The 24,502-nt window shown below is 37.7% G+C and overlaps 1 long non-coding RNA gene across 5 annotated transcripts in view; it reads left to right on the top strand.

Annotated features, from left to right (window-relative positions):
• Positions 1-24,502, top strand: part of LOC103278377 (uncharacterized) — a 526,052-nt gene that overhangs the window by 495,561 nt on the left and 5,989 nt on the right. For all 5 annotated transcript variants that reach the window (XR_010004170.1, XR_010004173.1, XR_010004174.1 and 2 more), the window contains one exon: positions 1-24,502. This exon is cut by the window's right edge and continues 5,989 nt beyond it. This is a non-coding gene — a long non-coding RNA (uncharacterized LOC103278377).

Below are 24,502 nucleotides of genomic sequence, written 5' to 3' on the forward strand. Positions count from 1 at the left end.
TATGCCTCTGCTGCTAGATGTATCCATTGTGTCCTCTGGCTATGTGGAACTCTTCCTGAGTTGCATTAATAATATTTCTTTTGGCACTGAACACTCTTGAAAGTGACATGAGGTGAATACAAAACAGATAGAGGTCTTACTCATCTGCAGTCTTACAATAAAGGTATAATATCAATAGAAAATGTGTAATGTGCGTTTGGCTGTAATTCAAATGCACACTTTCTCATAAGTAAGTCCTACTTTTCAGGGAGATTTCGCAGGATCCCACTCACTGTTGTTAAAGGTATAAGAGTGAAATTTCAGTTTCCCAGTTTCTTATTCAGTAGACTCTTGGGCTGGATCTACACTGTGATATAATTTAGTTTCTGAATCCAGACTATCTGCTTTGAAGTGGATTATATGAGTCTACCCTGCCCTATAATCCAGTTCAAAGCAGATAATCTAGATTTATAAACTGGATTATATGGCAGTGCAGATGGGGCCTTAGTTAACAAACACTCATGGGAATCAATAAATGCTGGATAATGTAGTTTCTGGTTGCTTGAGAGTTACTATTTAAAATAGGCCTAACTAATACTATACAATACCACATACTATACTGTAATATAAATTGTATATTGACTTGGTGTTAATACTGAAATACAATAATTAAAAGCAAATAAAGACAAATAAAGGTAAACTTAATGTAACACTGGTTTACTATTTTAATGTATTATAAAATAACTTTTCTTAATTTAAAGTATGATTTATTTTATTCATTTGCCAGTTGCTTAAGAGTCCTGTTTGCTTGAGTTCTAGCTAACTGAGAATCCACTGTACATCAGAGTTTTCACATCTATATTTTGAATGGCAAACAAGCATTTTTTATGTGGGAGGGGGGCCTGCTAGATACTTGTAATAAGTAGTGCCAATGGACACCATTACTTCCTAAAGCATTTTCCATCAATCTTCACATTATCATTTGTACATGCTACTTTTTCATAGTATGTAGTTAACAGGGAACTGTAACAAAGTATATCTAGCTATTCGTGAGCATTTTAAGTCAGGTGTACTGTAAGCCTCACTGCCTAGTCTACCAGAGATACATGTGACAAAACTGCTGTCCAGGTTGGACCAACAGTTACAGTCCTTTAGCTTCTACCACTCACCTTGACCTTTGTGATAATGGGATTTTCTGTTATCTGGGCAACACAATCGAGGAATATATTGTCTCTTCAATGTGTACAATGGACTGAGAATTTGTTGATTTTAAGTTATATTTCATGAAGGTCACCATCATGGAGGAGTAAAAGAGATTATGAGATAATTGTCCAGTGAAGATAATCATGATCATTCTAGTAGACATGCTGGGGTGAACATTTTTTCAAATGAAGCAGTGTGTTTGAAGATTGGGACATTTGTAGGGATACCAAGATGCTTGTTTATAAAACTATTGTCTTTCCCACTCTGTTATATGCCTGCAAAGCATGGACCATCTACAAACGTCACTCTTAACTTCTGGAAAAATTCCATCAGTGTTGCCTCTGAAAAATCCTTCAAATCTCTTGGAAAGACAGACAGACAAACGTCAGCATCCTGGGAAAAGCAAAGACCACCAGCACTGAAGTGATGATCCTTCGCCATCAACTTCATTGGACTGGCCATGTGTCCAACTGCCCAATCACTGGAAATTTATGTCTGCATTGTGAAAGACCATGTGGATCTAAAATAGGTCTCTACAGTCACTTACAGACCCATTACCAAGAATCTACCCTTAGAAGACAATCATACTTGGCCACTTTGATTGCTCTGGCTGCCTTCTGTGGAATCCTGGGATCTGCAAATTAGGGAGGGGTATTTCAAATTATCAGCATTATTTTCTACAAATATATTTATCATTATTCAAGAAGTGAAAAGCAGAACTGGTCACCGTTTATCATACCAAATCCACTGATGGATACAATCTCCTGTCCAGAATAGCAATCATCTTGAAGCCAGGTTATAGGTCTAGATAGATATCCTGAAGGTATGTTAAATGCACATAAAAGATAATCTTCCTTATGTGTTTCAGCAGAGTCAAACTTTGTATAGAAAATGTCTTTAACATTTAAGAATTTCACTGCAGCTAGATTTCAACCCTGGGGAATCCTGATGGTGGAGAAATTTGTTGGAGAATTGTGAAAAAATACTTTGCATGCCTACTGGAGATTGACAAGAAAAACATGTCTGTGCTTCCTCTATGTGTCTAGCCAATGTTTATAGTATTTTTGTTTTATACTTTACTGTCTTTGTTTACTTGAATTCTTCCATCTTTGAAAGTAAACCCTAACTGAACAGTTCTAAAGAGATGGGATGCTCTCAAATGGAGGGCACTACAATGGAAGTGTAGGCATTTCTGCTACAATTGTCATTGCTTTTTTGATGTGAGCTATAAGTGGAATTTTCCACTCTTCAGGCAACTTAGCACTGCAGAGGTGTGTGACTATCTTGCTATATCCTATGTAGGTGAGAAGTAATGCAGGCAACATTTGCTCTTCATATTTAACCCTGTCCTCTTCCTACTTTCCCAGAAAGTGATAGAACAACCTCAGCTAAAGATAGTGTCTCTTCTGAATGAATGACTGGAAAAGGTAATGGGTTGGATGAGAAAAATAAATTGAAACTAAATCCAGACAAAACAGAGATGCTTGCCATCAAGGGTCCTAATCTGGGAGTGGAGGTGTGTCAACCCTGCCTCTTACACACCTCACTCAATTTCCCCAGTGTGGTGAACTAGCAGCATCAATTCAATGACTCTTCCTCCCTACCATGAGAGATCTTTCTGCATTCTGTTTTTGTCAATGTTTGTTTGCAGCTTTTTAATTATCAGGAATGCACTGACATGTTTGGGGGTGGGTGGCTATGTTGTTGCGTATTGGGGAAATATAAAATTAAATTGTATTAATTAAAAACAAACACTCGTTGCTCCTTGAATAGGGAAAAAAGAATCACAGTATTCCACATAGAATCTACATTTATTTACATAAATCTAAGAAGGCTAAGGAGAAAGGAATTTGGGTTGTTTGTCCTGAGACAGTAGCTGCTTCCAGGACATCTCCAGGATGTGGCAGAAGAAAGCATCAATTCCCGTTTCAGCACACAGACAGCCTTAAGTTATATTATAGCACTAAGATGGCATTATTAAAGCAGATAGTCCTCTATAAGGAAGATAAGGACATTGCTTTGTTTAGATGTTAGTACAAGTGAATTTCTCCCAAAGGGAAAATTCTGAAGAACAATAAAAATAGGCTCAGAATAAAGCTGATTCCTCCCTCCATTCCTCAGACCTTCTAGGTCTGGACTCTTTTACAAAGACTTCCTACTTTCCCAGAAAGTGATAGAACAACTTCAGCTAAGGATATTGTGTCTCCTCTGAATGAATGCCTGGAAGAGGTAATGGGCTGGATAAGAAAAAGGAAATTGAAACTGAATCCAGACAAAACAGAGATGCCTGCCATCAAGGTCCTAATCTGGGAATGGAGGTATGTCAACCATTACTGGATGGGGTTACACACCTCCTGAAAGATTGTCTTTACAGTTTGGGAGTGTTCCTGGATCCATCTCTCCAAATGTCAGCCCAGGTAGGTAGGACAGTCAGGAGTGCTTACTATCAGCTTTGGCTGATACACCAGCTGTGCCCCTTCGTAGATTTGGAGGACCTAAAGATGGTAGTGCACACACTGTTAACCTCAAGCCTGAACTTCTGCAATGCATCTTACATTGGGCTAACTTTGTACCAAGTTCAGAAACTCCAGCTTGTTCAAAATATGGCAGCCAGACTTATTACCAGAGCATCCAGGAGTGAGCATATTACACCTATCCTAAAGTCACTCCACTGGCTGCCAATTAGTTTCTGTGCAAAGTACAAGGTGTTGATTTTGACCTGTAAAGTCCTACATGGTTTGGGCCCAGGTTACTTACAGGATCGCCTTCTCCTGTACAAGCTGCCCTGAACACTGAGGTTCTCTGGGGGTGGGGGTGGGGGGTACTCCAACCAGCCAGAACCTGACTGGCAACCATCACTCAAAGGACCTTTTTATTGGCTGTTCCAAAACTGTGGAATAACCTGCTGGAAGAGCTCCGACAGCTAGATCAGCTGTTGGAATTTTAAAAGCTACTAAAGACCTATACTTCTGGCAGGCCTACCCAGCCAGTTTTAAAGATGAATTTAAACTTGTATCTTGTGTTTAATCTCTGTTCTATTTATTTTAATATGATGTAGATATATGTTTTAATATGTAGTTTATATGTGTATTTATAGCATTTTTGCAATGTTTATAGGTTTTGATTGTGCTATAACCCACCTTGGGTCATGAGGAGAGGTGGGTATGAAATATATTATTATTATTATTATTATTATTATTATTATTATTATTATTATTGACACAACAATATAGTATGACACAGCAAACAAGATAGATATACTGGATTTCGTATCTCAAAATCACAAGTCGAACACTTCCCAAGCATTTAGGACTGTGTGATGTATTTTCGGATGATGCGTGCAGATCCCAGTAAGGTGGCCTTTTGCAGTTGACAGATCGTAATTTTGTCAATGTTTATTGTTTCCAAATGCCAGCTGAGATCTTTTGGCACAGCACCCAGTGTGCCAATTACCACCGGGACCACCTGTACTGGTTTATGCCAGAGTCTTTGCAGTTCAATCTTGAGGTCCTAATAGCGGCTGAGTTTTTCCTGTTGTTTTTCATCAATCCAACTGTCACCTGGGATGGCGACATCAATAATCCAAACCTTTTTCTTTTCCATGACTGTGAGGTCTGGTGTATTGTGTTCCAGAACTTTGTCAGTCTCAATTCAAAAGTTCCACAGTATCTTTGCGTGTTCATTTTCCATTACCTTTGCAGGTTTGTGATCCCACCAGTTCTTTATTGCTGGGAGGTGGTACTTGAGGCATACATTCCAATGAATCATTTGGGCCACATAGTTGTGCCTCTGCTTGTAGTCTATCTGTACGATTTTCTTACAGCAGCTGAGGATATGATCAATGGTTTCGTCAGCTTCCTTGCACAGTCTGCATTTTGGGTCATCAGCTGATTTTTCGATCTTGGCCTTAATTGCATTTGTTCTGATGGCTTGCTCCTGTGCTGCAAGAATCAGGCCTTCTGTCTCCTTCTTCAGTGTCCCATTCGTAAGCCATAGCCAGGTCTTCTCCTTATCAGCTTTTCAAGCTTTTTGTCAAGGAACTTTCCATACAATGCTTTGTTGTGCCAGTTGTCAGCTCTAGTTTGAGCTGCTGTGCTTTGAGGAGTTTCTGATTTTTGACTTCAATCAAAGTAGGTTCTTCACTTTGCTTTACATGTTCTGCCAGGGCATGTTCTTCTTCTTTGACTGCTTGTTTGACTTGTAAGAGTCCTCTGCCACCAGATCTTCTAGGCAGATATAGCCAGTCAGCATCACTGCGTGGGTGTAGTGAATGATGAATGGTCATGAGTTTTCTTGTTTTTTCTGTCCAAATTGTCCAGTTCCACCTGAGTCCAGTTTATGCCAGCAGTATATCTTATGACAAATTATTATTATTATTATTATTATTATTATTATTATTATTATAGATGGTCTCACTTTATTCTGTGGGAGATTTATAAAAATGAACATTAGAGCAAAAAGGTGGAGCTCAGGAGCCTGGTTAAACCTACTCTGGCCTCCAGATCTAACCTCCAGAGTCCAGTTAAAACCTACCTTTTGTGTCTGCAAAAACAGCAGTCATTCTCAAACATATCTATTGAACATTTGTAAAAAGAGAGAAAAAATGGCAAGTTGTTCAAGTCACAGGAAGGGATGGCTCTGAACTCTATTTCACATTCATTGACCATGCAGATGGTTTCATCTGTTGCGTACATAAAACAAATAACTGCCAAATTAAGTGAGAGCCAGAAAACTAATGAACAGTTGCTTAACATGTTTTAGCCTGAGTTGTAGAATTTCTGATAGCAGATTCATTCAGACCACCTGCAGAAGAGGAGTGCTCAGCATCACCTTCCACATTTTAGGAACCAATCCTACCCCTAGTTGATTTTATCTACTGGGAGAAAATTAAACAAAGATACTTTTGTTTATTGGGTGTGGGGAGAGAACTGCTGACAGGAAAGGGCTAACAGCCTCTCTCACCTCCTGCCCTAATCAAATCTTTAGCCTCCTTTTCTCTACACAGTTTTATTTAGCTTTTGTAAAAAGAAAGGAAAATTGCTCATACATGTCTCTCATCTCTCATTTAGTGTGACCCTGAGACAGAAGCTAAAAGAAAGTGTTAAATAGATTTCAAACTTTCAGACCTTGCTAAATGTTTCCAATCCAGACAGTGTAATAAAAAAACAGTTGAAGTGAACACAAGTGTTTTATAAAAACAACATTGCATAATTTCTCATGATCATTCTAAGTCACCTCCATGGAAAGGATAGATTCACAGCCTGGAATCCAAGGCAACTCCAAAAGAATATTGATCTTCTTGTTACTGCGAAGTGCATCTTACATATTGGGAATGAAAGCTCCAGACACAATGTAATGACCTCTCCTTCCTTGGTTTCTCTCTCCTAACAAAACAGAATCATTTTCACTGCTCAACTGGATATTAAACTGTAAATCTTGTAATTCTACATTCATAAAGCTTGCTTTATTCGGTTAATATACTGCAAGAGCAAAAATGAAAAGACATAGCCTTTAATTTATCAAAGTATCAGTTCCATTTACTCTCTATTGGTCATGTCCACAGCTAGTAAGTGGGGGCTCTAATTTGTTCACTTGCTGAATGAAGCAGCAATCTCCTTGTATTTTAACACTGATGCATTAGTTGAAAGATGGCCATTAATTTCACTAAGGGCTGAAGACCTTGGCTGCCCTCTGTTTTATATTTAGCCCTTTTAAAAAGCAGAGTCTAGCATATCCATATCAATTAGATACCCCCCTCTCCAGGTTACAGGCATGCCAAGATTATATTTATTGTATTATGTAAAGTCAGTGACATCTTACCTCAAGGGTGCATATCCAGACCATAGAAGCAGCGTGAAAACTATGTTAAACATAATCATGGTGACATATTACCTCAGAGGGACATATCCTGATCGTAAAAGCAGAATGGAAAGTATGTTAAAACAAAAGCTTCACTTTCCAGCAATGTCAGTCAGGTCAAATTTTGTTTTCACACCTGCCAGATTTCAGTATAATCCATCACCTTTGGAGATTCTGGGTTTTTTCCCCTTCAGAACAATGGGCTGAGGCTAGATATCTTTCCCATTAACTGGGTGTTCCTTTCTTCTGGGTTTAAATAATACATGGTGGGAGATTTTTCCTAGATATTCTAATACAATCTGCTTCTGAATCACAATTCTCTGTGTGAATATGTTTGCTCTTTCTATCCCAGACTGCTTTTGAAGGGGAGGATGGAAATAGTATCTGACAGCAAATGGTGGGAAAGCAACAAACCTAGACAAACATTCAATGTAGACTGTGCCAGACAATGTTGGAAATATTGTCATGAGCATCTATCAAAAATTGAAATGGGCGATCAGGTTTGCTTTATGCCATACTAGAAGTTTATGCTTTATCTATCTCAAATGTTAGGAGGAAAGGAGCCATGAATTTGGTTAAACCTGTAGAAGAACTAGACTGAAATGGCATTTTCAGATATCTGTACTGGCCTAATTTGATTTGGGCAGTCAGCACACCATACCCACAGAGTCTACATTCATGACTTCAACCAAAAAAAAATCCAAAAGGCCAAGTTTTATTTTGCCATTTTATATAAGGGACACCATTTCACTATGTTATACTATAATGGGACCTGATCATCCATGGATTTCTGTATCCATGGCGTGAGGGTGGGTATCCCTAAACCAAATATCAGCAGATATCATGGGCTCATTATGCAGGTTTTGCCTGTATGAAGATAGCTATGTTGTACCGTCTGGCCATATAGCATATAAAGACAACGAGCATCCTTTACACTGAAGCCTGGAGCAAACTTACTGCCTCGCTAATACTAAAGTGATAAACTACTACTGATTTCTTTAATAAATATAAAAAATGATTTTTTAAAATATGCTGAGATGAAAATTGCACCTAGATCAGATAAAGAGATATCAGAACTAAAATTGCCCCCCTCTTATTCTTTTTTCAGGTACTAAGTTATTAAAATTCATCCTGCCAGTGAAATATTTCCAGTTTGTGGGCGGGCTTCTTTCTATCTGTCTATCTTCAGCCCTTTGGGTTTCCTTGTGGACAGAATCAGCAGGGTATAAATAAACATCATCATCTAAAAGAACTTTATGCTTGGAGAAGAACCTTGCTTGAGCGTCAAGATGGCTTTATGTGTATTTTGGTTTTCCTAAGTTCAGCCTGCTGTCTGCTCGTCTGTTATGGCTTCCTACTTCTGGGCTCTTATGCAGTAAAAGAACACAAAATAAATCCACCAGCTTCCCCTCCTTATTTGTAGAAAACTATTTTCAGTCATATGCTCAAAAAGGCTGTATGTTTTGATAAAGCCCTCTACAATAGTAGATGTACTACACAGAGCATTACTTGAGGGATTCACAAAAATAACTGGAGAAAGCTAAGAAATCAAGAGATTTTTTAAAATTGCTGTTTTGTTTCTTATTGAATAATTTGTTTCAATTCGAAAGACACGGTCAATATTTATATCTGCTTCTTCTTCTGTGATGTCTAAGGCTTCTGCTACTATCAGGATTATTGTTCGTTTAATATCTTCATTAATCTGTTCTTTAATATTTCTGAATTGAAGTAGGTATTCCAATTCTTGTTGCTCTAGCAATTATTGTTTCAGCTCTAATTTATCATGCTTTGTGTCTAATATATCAACTTTATTTTTAAGCTTTTCTTGCATTTTTTCTGATTTTTCTTTCTCTTCTTTAAATTCTTTGAATTCTGATTTGATTGAATCTATCTCCTTTCTCACTTCTCCTAATTCCGCCACTATCTCTGTCGTTATTTCTTTCTTCATTGTATATAATTCTTGAGTGAGTTCTTTCCTCATAGTTGAACTTTGTTCTTCTGCTTTCTTCTCATAAGTATCTTGCTTCTTAGAAATCTTTTGCATTTCTTTCATTATATCTTTCAATGAAAGTTCTTTAGAGAGTGAAGGCCTTCTTGTGCTTATTTTCTTTTCTTCCTGTTTGAGTTTGGATGCAACCATAGTGTAGGTTTTTCTTATTTTTGTTTATATTGTTTAAATCTCTACAATTTTATTTTAAATGTTTATACTTATTTCTAAAAAAAATCAATCATTTCACTGGAACCCTATTCAAAGTAATAGTCCATCTATAAATGTTTGTATTTAATTCAATCAGTTATTTCCAGAAAGAGTTTCTTTCCCTCAATAATTCATTCTCTAATGCTGCACCACTTCAACATTAATCATTGTCTATCTATTAATCCATATAAAGGTTAAAAAAAAGGAAAAAATTGAAGTTCTAGTTTCTAAAAAATTAAGACTTATAATCCCAGTAACGCAAGACAAATTGCATTCAAAATCCTAATCTTCATCTATCGTATATGAAAAACCATGAAAAATATTGAAATAATAATAAGTAATAATAACAAGAAGTAATAATAATAATAATAATAATATAATAAAAAGGAATGAGAGAAAAGAACAGAAAAAATAAATAAAAAGAGAAAAAAAGAAAAAAGTTAATAGCCACTCAATATATATGTATATACATACATACACATACACACACACAAATACAAAAATTGAAATTGTTTATAGAAAAACACACAAACAAAAACAAAGATTAGTCTAATAAGGCTATCTAGTTTTCTCTTTAAGGAGTCCTACAACAAAGAAAAGCAAAGGATTTTCCCACCTATTTTCTTTAAGAATCTTATTTCATACTCCTGGGTTTCCCTTCAATTGGTTGCCCACATCGCCTTTCCGCTCTATTCTCGTCCTGCTTGGCTCCTTGACCCGTCTTGCCGCAACCTTTCTCCTTTGTGAGCACAGTGCCAGGGTAAATCTTCTTTCACCGCTTCTTCTCCTCTGTGGAGTTTTGGCTCTCCTCCTCCCATCGCTCATCCCCCTTTTGCCAGGCTATCACACTCCCTTAAGGCAACTTCCTCCGCCCATTTTCCTGACTCTCTAGGCTTCTTCTTCCTTTCGTCTACTGTCCTGATTTTCCACCCTTACTTGTCTCCATTTCTGCCAGGTCTCTCATGATATTCTGTCACTCTAGGAGTTCCTGCCTGCTGTTTTGAAGAAGCAGATACTCTAGACACAACAATTTCATCTTCAAGGCCAATATGTCTGCTCCAAATACTTTGAGTTCTCCCATCCAGAGATAATCACAAGGTAATCAAATTCTAAAGTTCTTTAATATTATTTCTTTCGATGGTCTTTGATTACTTATAATTTAAATATAATTTAGTAACAAATCAATTTAATTTTGCTTGAGTTAAATTCATTCATTTGTTTCATAGTTAATTTCTTAAAATTTGAGAGGTCTTGTCCCAAAAGGAATTGATTATTCGTAAAACTTACATTTGAATTAGTCTTCTTCTTGAGTTTAAAATGGGCGAAGAACAGCTGTAAGCCCAGGGTCCAAAATGTTCTAAAATGGTTTGGGTTTTTTCCCCATTTACATATTTGGTCCAGATGTAGTTTATATGTAGCTACAGGGGTAATCATAGAATAATAAAGTTGGAAGAGGCCATCCAGTCCAACCCCCTGCCAAAAAGCAGGAAAATTGCATTCAAAGTAACCCCGACAGATGGCCATCCAGCCTCTGCTTAAAAGCCCCCAAAGAAGGAGCCTCCACCACACTCCAGGGCAGAGAGTTCCACTGCTGAACAGCTCTCACAGTTAGAAAGTTCTTCCTAATGTTCAAGTGGAAACTCCTTTCCTGTAGTTTGAAGCCACTGTTCCACATCCTAGTCTTCAGGGCAGCAGAAAACAAACTTGCTCCCTCCTCCCTATGACTACCCCTCACATATTTATACATGGCTATCATGTCTTCTCTCAGCCTTCTCTTCTGCAGACTAAACATGCCCAGCTCTTTAAGCCACTTCTCATAGGGCATGTTCTCCAGAATCTTGATCATTTTACTCGCCCTCCTCTGAACACATTCCATCTTGTCAACATCTCTCTTCACTTGTGGTGCCCAGAATTGGACATAGTATTCCAGGTGTGGTCTGACCAAGGCAGAATAGAGTGGTGATAATAATATAATAACTTTATTCTTATAACCTGCCACCATCTCCCCAAAGGGACTTGGGGCGGGTTACAAGCCCAGCATAAACAAGGAATTCAAAGTTACATAATTAAAAACATATAACAAATAAACAATATAATGGAAACAGTTAAAACCTGAAAGTAAAAACATAATAAAAATACATCAATCAATATCACAACCAGTAACTGGAAAAAGTGGGCATGTACAGATATGAGAGGGAAGGGCAAGGCTTGTGCAAAACACAGAGCAATAGGGCCGGGGCTGGGGGGGGGGGGGTAAAAATTAAATTAGGGCTTGGCAGCCATGATTGTGAGCTAAGGGCCGGGCTGTGGCGCAGCTGGCTAGTAACCAGCTGCAATAAATCGCTACTGACTGAGAGGTCATGAGTTTGAAGCCCGGGTCGGGTTAAGCCCCCAACCATTAAATAGCCCGGCTTGCTGTTGGCCTATGCAGCCCCGAAAGACAGTTGCATCTGTCAAGTAGGGAAATTTGGGTACGCTTTATGCGGGAGGCTAATTTAACTAATTTACAACACCATAAAACTGCCAGCAAAACACGAGGAAAGGAATGAGGAAGTACAACCACTAGTGGACGGTGAAGCAACAGCTCCCCCTGTGGCCAGAATTGTGAAGCTGGAAAAATGTTAAAATGCCTCTGTGTCTGTCTATACTGTATGTTGTTTGTCTGTTGGCATTGATTGTTTGCCATATATGTGTTCATTGTAATCCGCCCTGAGTCCCCTCCGGGGTGAAAAGGGCAGAATATAAATACTGTAAATAAATAAAAAATAAAAAAATAAACCATTATTTAAAGGCATGTTGGAAAATCCAAGATTTCAAGTCTTTACAGAAAGTGGACAGAGTAGGGACTAATCTAATGTCTCTGGGGAGAGAGTTCCAAAGTGAGGGCCACCACCGAGAAGGCCCCCTCTCTCGTCCCCACCAACCATGCTTATGACGGAAATGGGAGTGAGAGAAGGGGTTCCCTGGCAGACCTTAGAGCTTGTGCCAGAAAGCGAGATGCGGTCATGAAGATAAGCAGGACCCAATCCAGGGTAGCATGACTTCCCTGGATCTAGACATTATACTCCTATTTATGCAGGCCAAAATCCCATTGGCTTTATTTGCCACTGCATTGCATTGTTGGCTCGTGTTTAACTGTGTCCATGACTCCACGATCTTTTTTACACGTACTGCCGAATCAGGCATCTCCCATTCTGTATCTTTACACTTCATTTTTTCTGCCTAAGTGGAGTATATTGCATTTGTCCCTGTTAAAGTTAATTAGTTTCTGCTCATCTCTCTCATCTGTTAAGATCGTTTTGGATTTTGCTCCTGTCTTCTGGAATATCAGCTCCTCCCCCCCCCCCCCAATTTTGGTGTCATCTGCAAACTTGATGATCATACATTCTAGTCATTCATCTAAGTCATTAATAAAGATGTTGAACAGAACTGGGCCCAGGACAGAACCCTGCAGAACTCTACTCATCACTTCTTTCCAGGATGAAGAGGAAAAATTGTTGAGCACCCTTTGGGTTTCTTCACTTAGCCAATTACAGATCCATCTAGCTGTAGTTTTGCAACATGAAGCAACAACATCTCAAAATATCTTTCCCCCCAAAAAAGGCAATATTAAGATATCATATCATCTTAAATCTCCTCTCTTAAGTGTTTCCTCACTGTACCAAGTCATGGAGCCAACTCAAATTCAGTTCAAAGTATTACACAGCAAGAAAAACTCAAGAGTGGCACACTGACTTTCTTTGTTTTCTCTTTGTTGTTTGATTTGGCTTTCCCTGGGGTGTATGAATTCATAGCCATTCTCTCCAAGCATGTATGCCAAACTCCAACCATACTTGCTTGGAAGCATGGCTTCTGGAAATGAAAGGAACCAATTATCAAGTAAGCATGCTTGGGATGGTATCACTCAAGTATGAATGGCTGAGATATGACAAAATATATTGCACTAAGGTAAACACTTTACTCTGTGAAAATGTCCCCATCTTGCTTGCCCAATCAACTATATGCATGGTATGAACCGAGATCTTTTCTATATAGCCATGTGTTATTTGATACTGGTAGCCTTACATTTATGACATGGAATGGGGAGGACAATGATTGTAGTTTAACCATAATCTCTGACAATGTTCAAGTAATAAGAACTCCTTTTCTCATGGGAAGAAATAAAATCCATTCTGAACTCAATTCAGATACACAAATAAAAACATTTTGTTCTCAGCATGTCAAACATATTGACTGAGAGGAACATATATACAATGCAAACCTAACTAATCTTTTAATGGAATTTATCATAGGGTATATAGTACACAGTAACAATAATGTTTAAGAGTAAACCCCATAAAACATAATGGGGCCTACTTCTGAAAAAATAGACTTTGGATCAAATTGTTAGTAATCCAAACACCATTTAGAGCAACAGCTGCCATACTTAGAATTCAGCTCATTATGACTTCGCTTAATAAAGGTCCTATCAGTGGGATGGGACTGTGGAAATTGTATTCCATAAATATGTAGGAACCCAGGTTTAGAAACCACTGGTTACTCTAATAGTGTTTAAAATGTTTGCCAGTTATTACTCATTTCTCTTCATTAGTGAGAGCCATAGCATTCATTGGGATTTCTTCTAGATAACTATGTATAGCCCAGTATTGCAGATTCTGGGTGATAAGGATGCATTGGGGACAAAAAAAATTGTCAATACCCCTAGGAAAGTTCTCTGTTTCCCAGAATTGCCATCTTAATATTCCTTTTATATTTCCACTCCCAATGTGCTTTTGAGATTTAAATTGGCATTCATACACATAACCGTCAGCATATTGCTATGAACTCACACTTAGGACTTCTTCACATGGGGCATATTTGCCCTGTTTTGCTGCTTTTAATTGCGGCAAGGATAGGGTCTGCTGTGCAACATCACATGACGCATGGCAGGCCCCACCCACTTTCCTCCCAAATGGATTCAAATTATAATTTATATACACACATATATTAGAAAGACGATGTTTACTGTAAGAATTGAAAATGGAATACATTACCTTGGAGGGTAAAGGATTCCCCTCCTTTGGAGATTTCTAAATAAAGGTTGGATGGGTGTCTTTCAGAAGGGCTTCAGTTGTGTAAAGGGCTGTGTGAGATGACAATTGCAGTCCCTTCCAATCCTTTGCTTCTCTGAATTTTGCTACTTTCAGTGTCCAGTACTGGACTAGCTAAACCAAAGGTTCAACTCAATAAAGGGAAGGTTCTTATGTTACTGTGCTGAAGGTTTTCTTGTCAAAGGGTTCTTTAAAAATTAAGGAGAATAAATGTCTCATGTATGTATTTACATGCTTCACCCATAATAAGGTCAATGTTCCTCATTTATCTTATGTTATAGTAATAATCTGATTTAGGTACCAATTATTTACAGAAAAGTAACTGGTCAGGCTTCCAAAAAAAAGGGGGGGAGTAAAATGGGAAATAATTCATTATTCTATTCACATTGCAAGGGAATAGCAAAGAGTGTTTGATTACACAGCCTCTTTTCATGACCAAATTAGTTTTGGCATGCAAGGCCTTTGCTATTCAATTCATGAGGGGAAAAGATTTCCTCTTCAAGTGCCTACAGAAATTCAAGCTACTTAATTCTCCTCAGAATAGTACAGTTCTTTAAAAATGGTGGCTCAGAGACTAATGCATTCTGACTGCCTTTCTGTTCTATTGTATAGACCAACTTGGATGTGAGGTACAGCATAATCAAAACCACAAAATAACATGGGGTGAGGGGATGAGATACAAAAAAAGATTTTTTTTGATTGATTGATACTAAAAACTTACTAAATCAAGGTATTTCGCATATCCAAAACTGTTTGACTTGATAGTTTGCTAGGTATTTAGCTTGTTGCTGTATTTGTATGAGAAACAATGTTAAACTACAAACAAAATATTGGTGTGTGGAGAGGCAAATGACCTTTATTCATTAAATAAAGATGATTGGTTTTTGGTTGATTTGCAACCTTTCATTTTTCAATCAACTGTATCTCAAGGACCTCAGGGAAGGTTTAAAATTGCCATCAAACAAACAGTATAAAATAACAAAGAACACAAATGCTATTACATATGCAATCCACATTTGTTTTTGGTTGTCATGGTGTTTTTAATTCTTCATCTATCCTATAAAAGAAAATGTCATTTTTCATGGATGTTCAATTGCTTTCATTATTATATATAAGATAATGTTGTACTCTAAATCAACTCAGTCTTTACTCGGTAATATGAAAAAAAATCTTTTAAAATTGAGAAATAAACAACTTGCAGTGTTTTCTTATTCTCTATTATGAATTGTTGACATTTGTGTATTTCCTTTGTGGTTTAAAATTTGCTCCCTTTGATACTTAAGATCTGACAGATTAATAACCTCAAATTGTTTAACAATCATGATATCTTTTCTTTTGTAAAAAAAAAAAAAAAAAACCCCACCAGCTGTAATTTAATCTTTGATATGTAGTATACACCTGAGACTTTGTAAGGGCATGTTCAACTGTGAATCATTTGCAGTAACTCTCTCATATGCCAATGTACTGAACAGATTTTTTTTCACCCTAGAGAATAGTAGCCTCATTGAATTTCTACACTGAAAAATTATGTACATTAGTATTTTTTTTGTTTTGCTTCTATAAAGCAAATGATACGTAATGTGTCAGATTCAAATATAGCACATTTTATTTGAGCATTAAGGGCTAAAAGAATCCTGATTACTCAAACATCCTGTCATATGAATGAGGATTTTCTGCACCTAAAATTTTACAATAGTTTTGAGAAGAGATAATGGAAAAAGGAGAATGAATAAAAAACACATTCCTAGCCCTGGGTTGGGGTTGCCATTCGTTTTAGGTAACAGAGAAGAGACTGTTTGAAAATGTTTTCTGTCAAAAATGGATGGAGTATGATCCTCTGAACATTAATGGATCACATCTCCCAACAGCCTATATTCATTGGCATTAGGGGCACATGACTCCCATGTAAGCGAAAAATGCCAATCAAAAACTTTCTAGCCTTTTACCTAAGAGAACATCTTTTTAGGAATTTCTATGTCCTCCAGCATGACTCTATGGCCGACTTCTGCTGGAACCTAGCCATAGAATTGAACTGGAGAACCTAGATATTCCTAGAAATGTGATCTATGCTCAGTTTCTGGAGGAGCTGCACTAGAGGACCTAGAGATTCCTAGAATGAACCCTGAAATCAAATTCATGAATGGTCAAATCCACAAAAGGCAAAGCCACAAATGTGGAGTATTGACTATTTGCCAATTATAAGGAATGCTAGAAGTTGTGGTGTAGCATCTTCCACATTCTTGCCGCACCTGAAGGATTGGCCAATATGATTTAAAGATGAGGAACTATTAAAGAAAGAGATAAGGGACCTTGAGATTGCCCATTAATGGTCACCCTCTAGGCTGCATACTAAGCAGGCTCATTAGGCATTGTGTTACATTGGTGACAGGGAGTGTTTATTTTAACAATAGAATTATTTCTAAATTTGTCTTTGTTCATTACTAAACACTTAGCTCACAGGAAACGGTGCTGTTTTAGCCTTCTTTTTAGGTGATGTGTTGCCTTGTCTAATCGATCAGAGCCTTCACTACTTATGGATGCTGAACTAAGTCTATGACATGAAAAATATTTTATGGTCTTATAGCTATAGTAGAACCAGACTGCTTTCTCCTCATTCTCTCTTATTATTCAAGATTTTGCATCTTGTCATTGCAACAAATAATATTCAAGATAGCTATGGTGCTCGGAGAAGTAGAGTCCATAAGATTAATTACATTATATACCCAACTTTGGTCTTAGGTAGGCTGTCAAAAACAATGAGCACAAAATTCAAACTGTTTGATTAAATTTTTCCACAGTTGACCCAGATGCTTTATTTCAGTTATACAAACATTTAAATAATCTATTTAGTCATCCTTGTTATATGCTAATTCACTATTTATTGGGTCTTAAGTAGGCGATTGCATTGTGGTTACTTGAAATGCTGTTTCCATTAGTTCTACATAAGCCTGCAGTCTATGCAAATGAAGATGTGTATGAATTTGTCAAAATCATCTTAACTTTATTCTATCAGTCAAGCATAGGAGCTCTTTATTTCCTTCATTGTTTTCCTTCATGGTCTTTCTTTGCTTGCCTTTTACATTTCCTTTTTGTATAGAAATCTATCCATCTACTATGCCTTAACCCAGATTTTCTACATCTGCTTTGTTTTCTTTTATAAAATGTTTTAACTGATTGAATTATATTTCCATTATGCACTAGTATGTATTTTTGTACTTGAGTCATATGTATCAACACACCGTAAAATTGCAGAGCTATAAAAGGCTAGTTTACATTGCACACCAATCCATAACAAACAAACAAAATGTTTTTGGAAGTTAATTGAAGAAATTGCATAATATGAACAAGGGAAAAAAATTATCCTCTTCAACTAAGTTTAGTAAAAGGCTTCAGCCTTTGGCAAATAGCTTCATCTCCCCCCCACCCCCCACCCCCAGACAATTGGAAATCTTTTCTGTTTCATGCAAAGGTAAAGCATGTGTAAGACTTCAGAAAGGACACACTTGTGTATGTGTGTGCAATGTGCATGTGTGTGCCTTCAAGCTACTTGTCGAAGTATGGCAACCCCGCAAATTGCATAGTGTTTTCTTAGGCAAGGAATACTAATAGGTGGTTTTACCAGTTTCTTGCTCTGAAATACAACTTAAAGCACCTAATATTTGTTGCTATTGTCCCACCCAAGTACTAACAAAGGCTGATCCTGCTTAGCTTCCAAGATCAGATAGGATACTTAGGGAACTTAGACCCCTCCTACCTGGAAGGTATTTACTATTGAACTAAGAAGAAAGTTCCATTAATTTTAGTTCTCTCATACCCAAATACTCTTATGTTCAATGGCACTTATTTCCCAGTTGATAGACAGACAGACAGACTGTTATTCTCCTGTTGAAATCAATGGTATTTAGAAACAGCATCTTGAGAACTGTGCTTTGAGTTCTGAAGTTTAAACAGGAATTGCTGGATACCTTCATAATATAATCCCTGACTTCTTACAGCTTTAACTGCTTGAGACCTAGCACTCGATGTTATTTATTCCTTTTAAAATAGGTTGTCTAGTCATCATCATCTCCTGATAAACACACCCTAGCCCCCCCCCCCCTGGCCACATACACATGAGTCTATTTGCAGATTAAGGAAAGTAACGTCCTCTGTACATTATACTGGTTATTTACATTGCAGTGTCACACACACACCACACAGTCAGGAAACAAATGGTACCAATGCTCAGCTTTTCCTAGTCACTGTATCTCTACTCAGCTATAGTTACAATGTGAAGAGGGCAGAAATACTCCCTATATAGGATTTTATTTTTCAAGGACCTCTTTATGAATACTTCAGTGTCCACAAGAGTACTGGTAGCTGTTTATAAACCACTGCACTAGAAAAAATACAAAGGAAGGCGCTACTTTTCAGCTCAAGAGCTAATAGTGTAATTAGAAGGAAGCTTTGTAAAGAGCTCGACATAAACTTGGCACCAGTGGGCATTTATAGCACATAACAAGCATATTTTATTCATTTGATGAGAGCCAAAAGATAGTTACTGCAAACCATCTACTGATAGCACATGAATAACCTGCTTATGTCCATACAAAGGAAATTGAGATGTGAGAAAAATACAATTCAATTAAGTGTAAGGATGAATAAATGTATTTAAAATAGTAATTATGTAATGTTCTCTAACTTTGGGCACTGTCTGCCCAGAATTTTAAAAGTACCATTGTTTGCTTTCCAGGTTATTTTTTATTTTGTTTTATATAGTTATTTAGAAATAAGCATCAGAATTGTTACATGACTGACCTGACTAATCTTTGGTGAATATTTCTGCAGATCTGATTGTCCTCCAAAGAAAACTCAGAGAAAGATTTTCCATTCAAATAAAAAATGATGACAATAGAGGCTCTTGCTTTTGAGTAAACTAACAAAAGCTGAATTTGAAATCTCCATACACCCTTCTATCCATATTTATCCATCAATATTATATCTTTTTTAACTGGTTGATAGTTGCAGTTTTTATGTAGATATTTTCTGTGAATATCCCAACAAGTCCCAACTCTTTTGGGCTTCAGAAGAGCCCTAAAAACATGGCTATGTACCCAGGCTTTCAAGGAATAAATGATAAAGACGACACGGATGGACTTATGGATACAGCATGAGGTTTTTTGGATGAACTGATCTGATCAAATGTTTTAAATTTATATATTGTAATTTTGTATTGTATTTAATAGTCTTTATTAAAAGGTAAAGGTTTTCCCCTGATGTTAAGTCCAGTCATGTCTGACTCTGGGGGTTGGTGCTCATCTCCATTAGGAAGCCGAAGAGCTGGCGTTGTCCGTAGACACCTCCAAGGTCATGTGGCCGGCATGACTGCATGGAGCGCCGTTATTACTCTTATGTATTGTTTGATATTGTTTTTATGTAGGCATCGAATTGTTGCCTTTGTTGTAAGCTGCCCCGAGTCCCTTCGGGTGAGAGGGACGGGATATAAATGTTGGAAATAATAAATAAACTGTATGGCCCAATTCTTGATTGGGTTTGTGGATGACTAGGACATCTAGAAATTGCAGTTTTCCTTCATTTTCTTTTTCCGTGGTGAATTGGATGCTTGGGTGGATGCTGTTGAGGAGGTCCAGGAACTTGTTTAGTTCTTCTTCACCATGGCTCCAAATGGCGAAGGTGTCATCCTGATATGAACCATATAGTGGGCTTTTTGTTGCTGTTTCCAGGGTTTGTTTCTCAAAGTGTTTCATGTAGAAATTGACCAGGTCAAAAAAGAAGCATAATTAAAGCCCTGGCAGACTGTGCAAAAAAAAAAAAATCTGCAAAGCCCACCTCCTCCAAATTGAACTGAACGACCTAAACTGGGTTCTACAGGCCAATAGATAGTCCACTACAGACATCATAAGAGCTGCAAGGCCAAGAACAAACCATGGGAGTAAAGACGAAGATTCTCCCAGAGGAAAGGTGTTCTTACCATACATCAAGGGAACCACTGACCACATAGGCAAACTGATGAGGAAGCACAACCTACAAACTATGTACAAACCCATTAAACAAATGCTACGTTCAGCAAAGAACAAGAGAGATCCTTTCACCTCTGCAGGAGTCTGCCGTATACCATGCAGCTGTGGACAAATCTACATAGGGACCGCCAAATGCAGTGCCCAAACACGAATCAAGGAACATGAAAGGCACTGCAGAGTAATTCAACCAGAGAAGTCAGTCATAGCAGAGCACTTGATGAACCAACCTGGACAGAGCATATTATTTGGGAACACAGAAATGCTGGACCACTCTAACAACTACCATGTCAGACTACAGAGAGTAGCCACTGAAATCCACAAGCATGTGGACAATTTCAACAGAAAGGAGGAAACCATGAAAATGAACAAAATCTGGCTACTAGTATTAAAAAAACTCTAAAATCAGGATAGTAAATAAAGAACACCACTCAAAAAAAATTCCAGGCATGAAACAATCAGGGCTAGTTAACACCACCCAACAAAGGATTCTCCCAGGCAGTAAGCAGCCAGACCTTGAAGCTGAATAGCTATTTAATGCTAATCAATGTGGCCAATTGCAACATTCACACTTGCCTCAAATGGACAAGAGTTCCTGCTCCCACCCTGAATATTCCACAGATATATAAACCTCTATTGTCTACTTTCCAACAGACCTCACAACCTCTGAGGATGCCTGCCATAGATGCAGGCAAAACATCAGACAATAATGCTTCTAGAATATGGTCATACAGCCTGGAAAATTCACAGCAACCCATTTCATTAATATCTTTTTTTAATATAATCAAAATATATATTTCCAGTTCAATAACAGTTACTTTGCTTAAACAAATTAATAACCAAAAGGCATCCTTTTTCAGCTATGCTTCATTTGACTTCAGCAGCTCCTTTTCTTTTCTCCTTCCTTAGTAACCATTTTCAAATGAAACCACATAGTTTAGTTGATTTTCTATTGTATGAAGAAACTCAATACGTATCTACTCAGTATCACCATGTTCAGTAGAGCTCATTTCCAGCTAAGAAAGTATAAGATTGCATCTTACAACTTCACTGCTTTAAAAAATTCTGTCAAATTTATGTCAGTATATGTAGCATGTGATTTCATTTTAAATCTGCAATACCTGTAATAAACAAAGTTAAGATTTCAAAGATGTCTTTGTCTACCAGGAGAAATTTCAGATAATTTGCCTCCTCCTGCATGTGTGTGTGTGTGTATTTTTTAAAAAATAATGTCCTCACATTACTTGGACACTGTCACCCTTGGATGAACTTCAGCAAACCATAAATGACTTGGTACTGTACAGAATAACAAGCCTATTGTGAGCTGGGAATGGAAGCAGCTGAATGGATCTTTTGTAGCTGTAAGTACAGGTAGCATTACAATATTACATTTAATTTGACTTCCACAGATGTTTCTGATGAAAATGTGATAATGTAACCATTCTAATAGTAAATAACATTTCACAGAGCTAGAGAAGGCCTCAAAGGTATTTAGTGCAATATACTACCCTCCTTCTACGGCTATCATTTGGAACAGAAATCCCCAAACTTATTCTCTTTTGTGATTCAGTCTCAAATTACAAATTATTTGTAATTAACACAATAATGAGGATATAACAATTCTAACTTTAAAATAAGTATAAAAATAACTAGAACTTACTATCACTCATTTAAAATGTAATGATAATATGAGTTACTTTTATAACGTAAAGTCTCACTTATCCAACATAAACAGGCCAGCAGAATGTTGGATAAATGAAAATGTCAGATAATATGGAGGCTTTTGGGAGTCGAAGTCCTTATCTCTATCCTGGCAGAGATCAGTGGTAAGAGTGTTTGGTATTGCAGACACAAGGAGAGAACTCACTCGCCACTGATGGGGGAAAAAGCAACAAACAAGGAATTGTAATGAAAAGGTAGATAGTACACTTGCACAAATCCTCAAGACAACTGCCTACCTTCATTTTTTTCTTTCCTCTTCCCATATTTCCTACAAACTCCCACATAGCTACAGCCCCTCCTTTCAACTCGGACTGAACCATTGCTGTTAGCGGAGCGGGGGAAAGAGAGGCAGAACCATTATGCTCTGGCTCCTCTGGAGTCTGCACAGTGGTACTGCCCAAAATGGGGAATGAAGGAAGAAATGAAAAACATGACTTCTAAAGGGAAAATGCTGGAGGAAAAAGGGGGGTGTTGGATAAGATATCTGAAAAGACAAAAGGTTGGATAAGTGAGACTCTACAGTAGTTATTTATTTATTTATTTGCGGCAATTCTACCCCACCTTTCTCAATCCCGAAGGGGACTCAAGGTGGCTTTACAACATAGGCGACAATTCAATGCCTTTAAAAAACAGTAGACAATAAAAAAACATTTAAAATAGAGTTATAAAACAATTAAAAGCATTTAACACAATACAAAATATTGTCTCACTAAATGGGGAAGAATAATCATTACATGGTTAACATTTTGGCTTATGTGGTGCTTTTTGCTGCTATCCCATGATGTCTTATAAATGTTGTGGCAACAATGAGGTACACTGGAGTGCAATATGTGGCTTGGAACATTTGGATATGTTATTCAAAGTGATTAAAAAGCAGCTATTTAATTTCTGCACATCTTCTAGTATGTCAGGTACAGCTTAGGAAGCATGGTTGAGGAGAAGCTAGTGAAAGGCTCAGCATAGAGCTGGAGCCCAGCTGTGCCCAGCAGCTCCCTAAGCCATGCTCTGAAGCAACATCCATGGAGCTAGTATTCCTCAGCCTGCCGAGGAACTGTTAACTGTTCCAGCTTTAGTGGACTTGCAAAAAAAAAGTATCAGCTTCTCAGGTCTTTAAAATTGGCTGAGAAGAGAGCCAGCAACAGGTAACACCTGTGATCTTAGGATTTAAGGAACTGAAGACTGGTATCTAGTTGCTGGTGACAACATCAGTTGTAGAAGCTATAACCCAGGAGTCTTGATATCATATGTTTTCTGAACTCGGGACCTCGCTTATGGACTCCGATTCCACCTTGTTCTCAGGACACTTTGGTAATCAACTCATGGCCCTAGAATGAACATTTTGATTTTCTCTTGTGTTATTCTGTTGATGCTTGCCTCTTTGTTGGATTATTGACTTGACCTTGGACTTTGATTTATGCTCTGCTGGTATTTGAGGGTCGAGGCTTTGACACAGTGTTCCAATTTGCCAGGGAGATTTACAATTAATCATCTATTGTCCAATTTTCTCAGCTAGTTTTTAAAAACCCCAGCTTCTCTTTCCTCCTCTTACTTTTTCCCTTTGTCCTTATTTAACTCTGTGGTATACTGGTTTTGTACCCTATTTATTCAAAGAGGAAAGAGAAGAACCAAAATGTGCTCTTTTCTTAGGCTCATGGGAGGGAAGACCTTTAAAGTAGAACCAAGAAGGACTGGGGTGGCCCTACACAACCACATAAAATGGTGCAAGATTTGGATTTTCCCCTGAGTTATATTAACCTGAGGTGCAGCCACATTAAGCGAATTCCCCAGGTTAATCTGAATGAGTCCACATGCATTTTGTGATGCCAGCAGGCTGATCCATCCCCATAACAATTTAAATGGTCAATGTAGATGAAGCCTAACAAACCTTTTTCGGCTGTAAACTATATAATTAATGAAGTGTGATACTACTTTAACTTCCAGTGCTATGGATTCCTGGGAGTTGTGGATTGATGAAACACCAGCACTGTTTGGCAGAGTAGGCAAAAAACTAAAACTCTTATGGTTCCATAGCATTGAGACATGGCAGTTAAAATGTCCAGCTGCCTTAATTCTACTATGTAAATGCACATATTGTTACATCTGTGTGATGTCTCCTGCCTCAACCCACTCACCTCCTGGCAGCCTCTTTGTGGGATAAGGTCATATGTCTCAAATCTGCTTGCACCTGCTTGGCTGCTGGGAGAATCAGGATGCTTGTGTCAACCTTCAGAGGACTTCAGGTCTGGGGGTTCTTTTAATCTAAATAAATGTTTTAATTATGAAACAGTAGCAACAAGTGCAACGTGGCAACAAAATACTTCAGTGTGTGTCCTTCATCCTAAAAAACAGAGCACTTGTGTTCCTAGATTATATTCTAGCATTATGTACAGCCCTCCCTTGTCCTGGATTCTTTTTCCTCTTTCAGTTCATCACTC

The sequence above is a fragment of the Anolis carolinensis genome, chromosome 3, assembly GCF_035594765.1.
Source record: "Anolis carolinensis isolate JA03-04 chromosome 3, rAnoCar3.1.pri, whole genome shotgun sequence".
Classification (NCBI taxonomy): domain Eukaryota; kingdom Metazoa; phylum Chordata; class Lepidosauria; order Squamata; family Dactyloidae; genus Anolis; species Anolis carolinensis.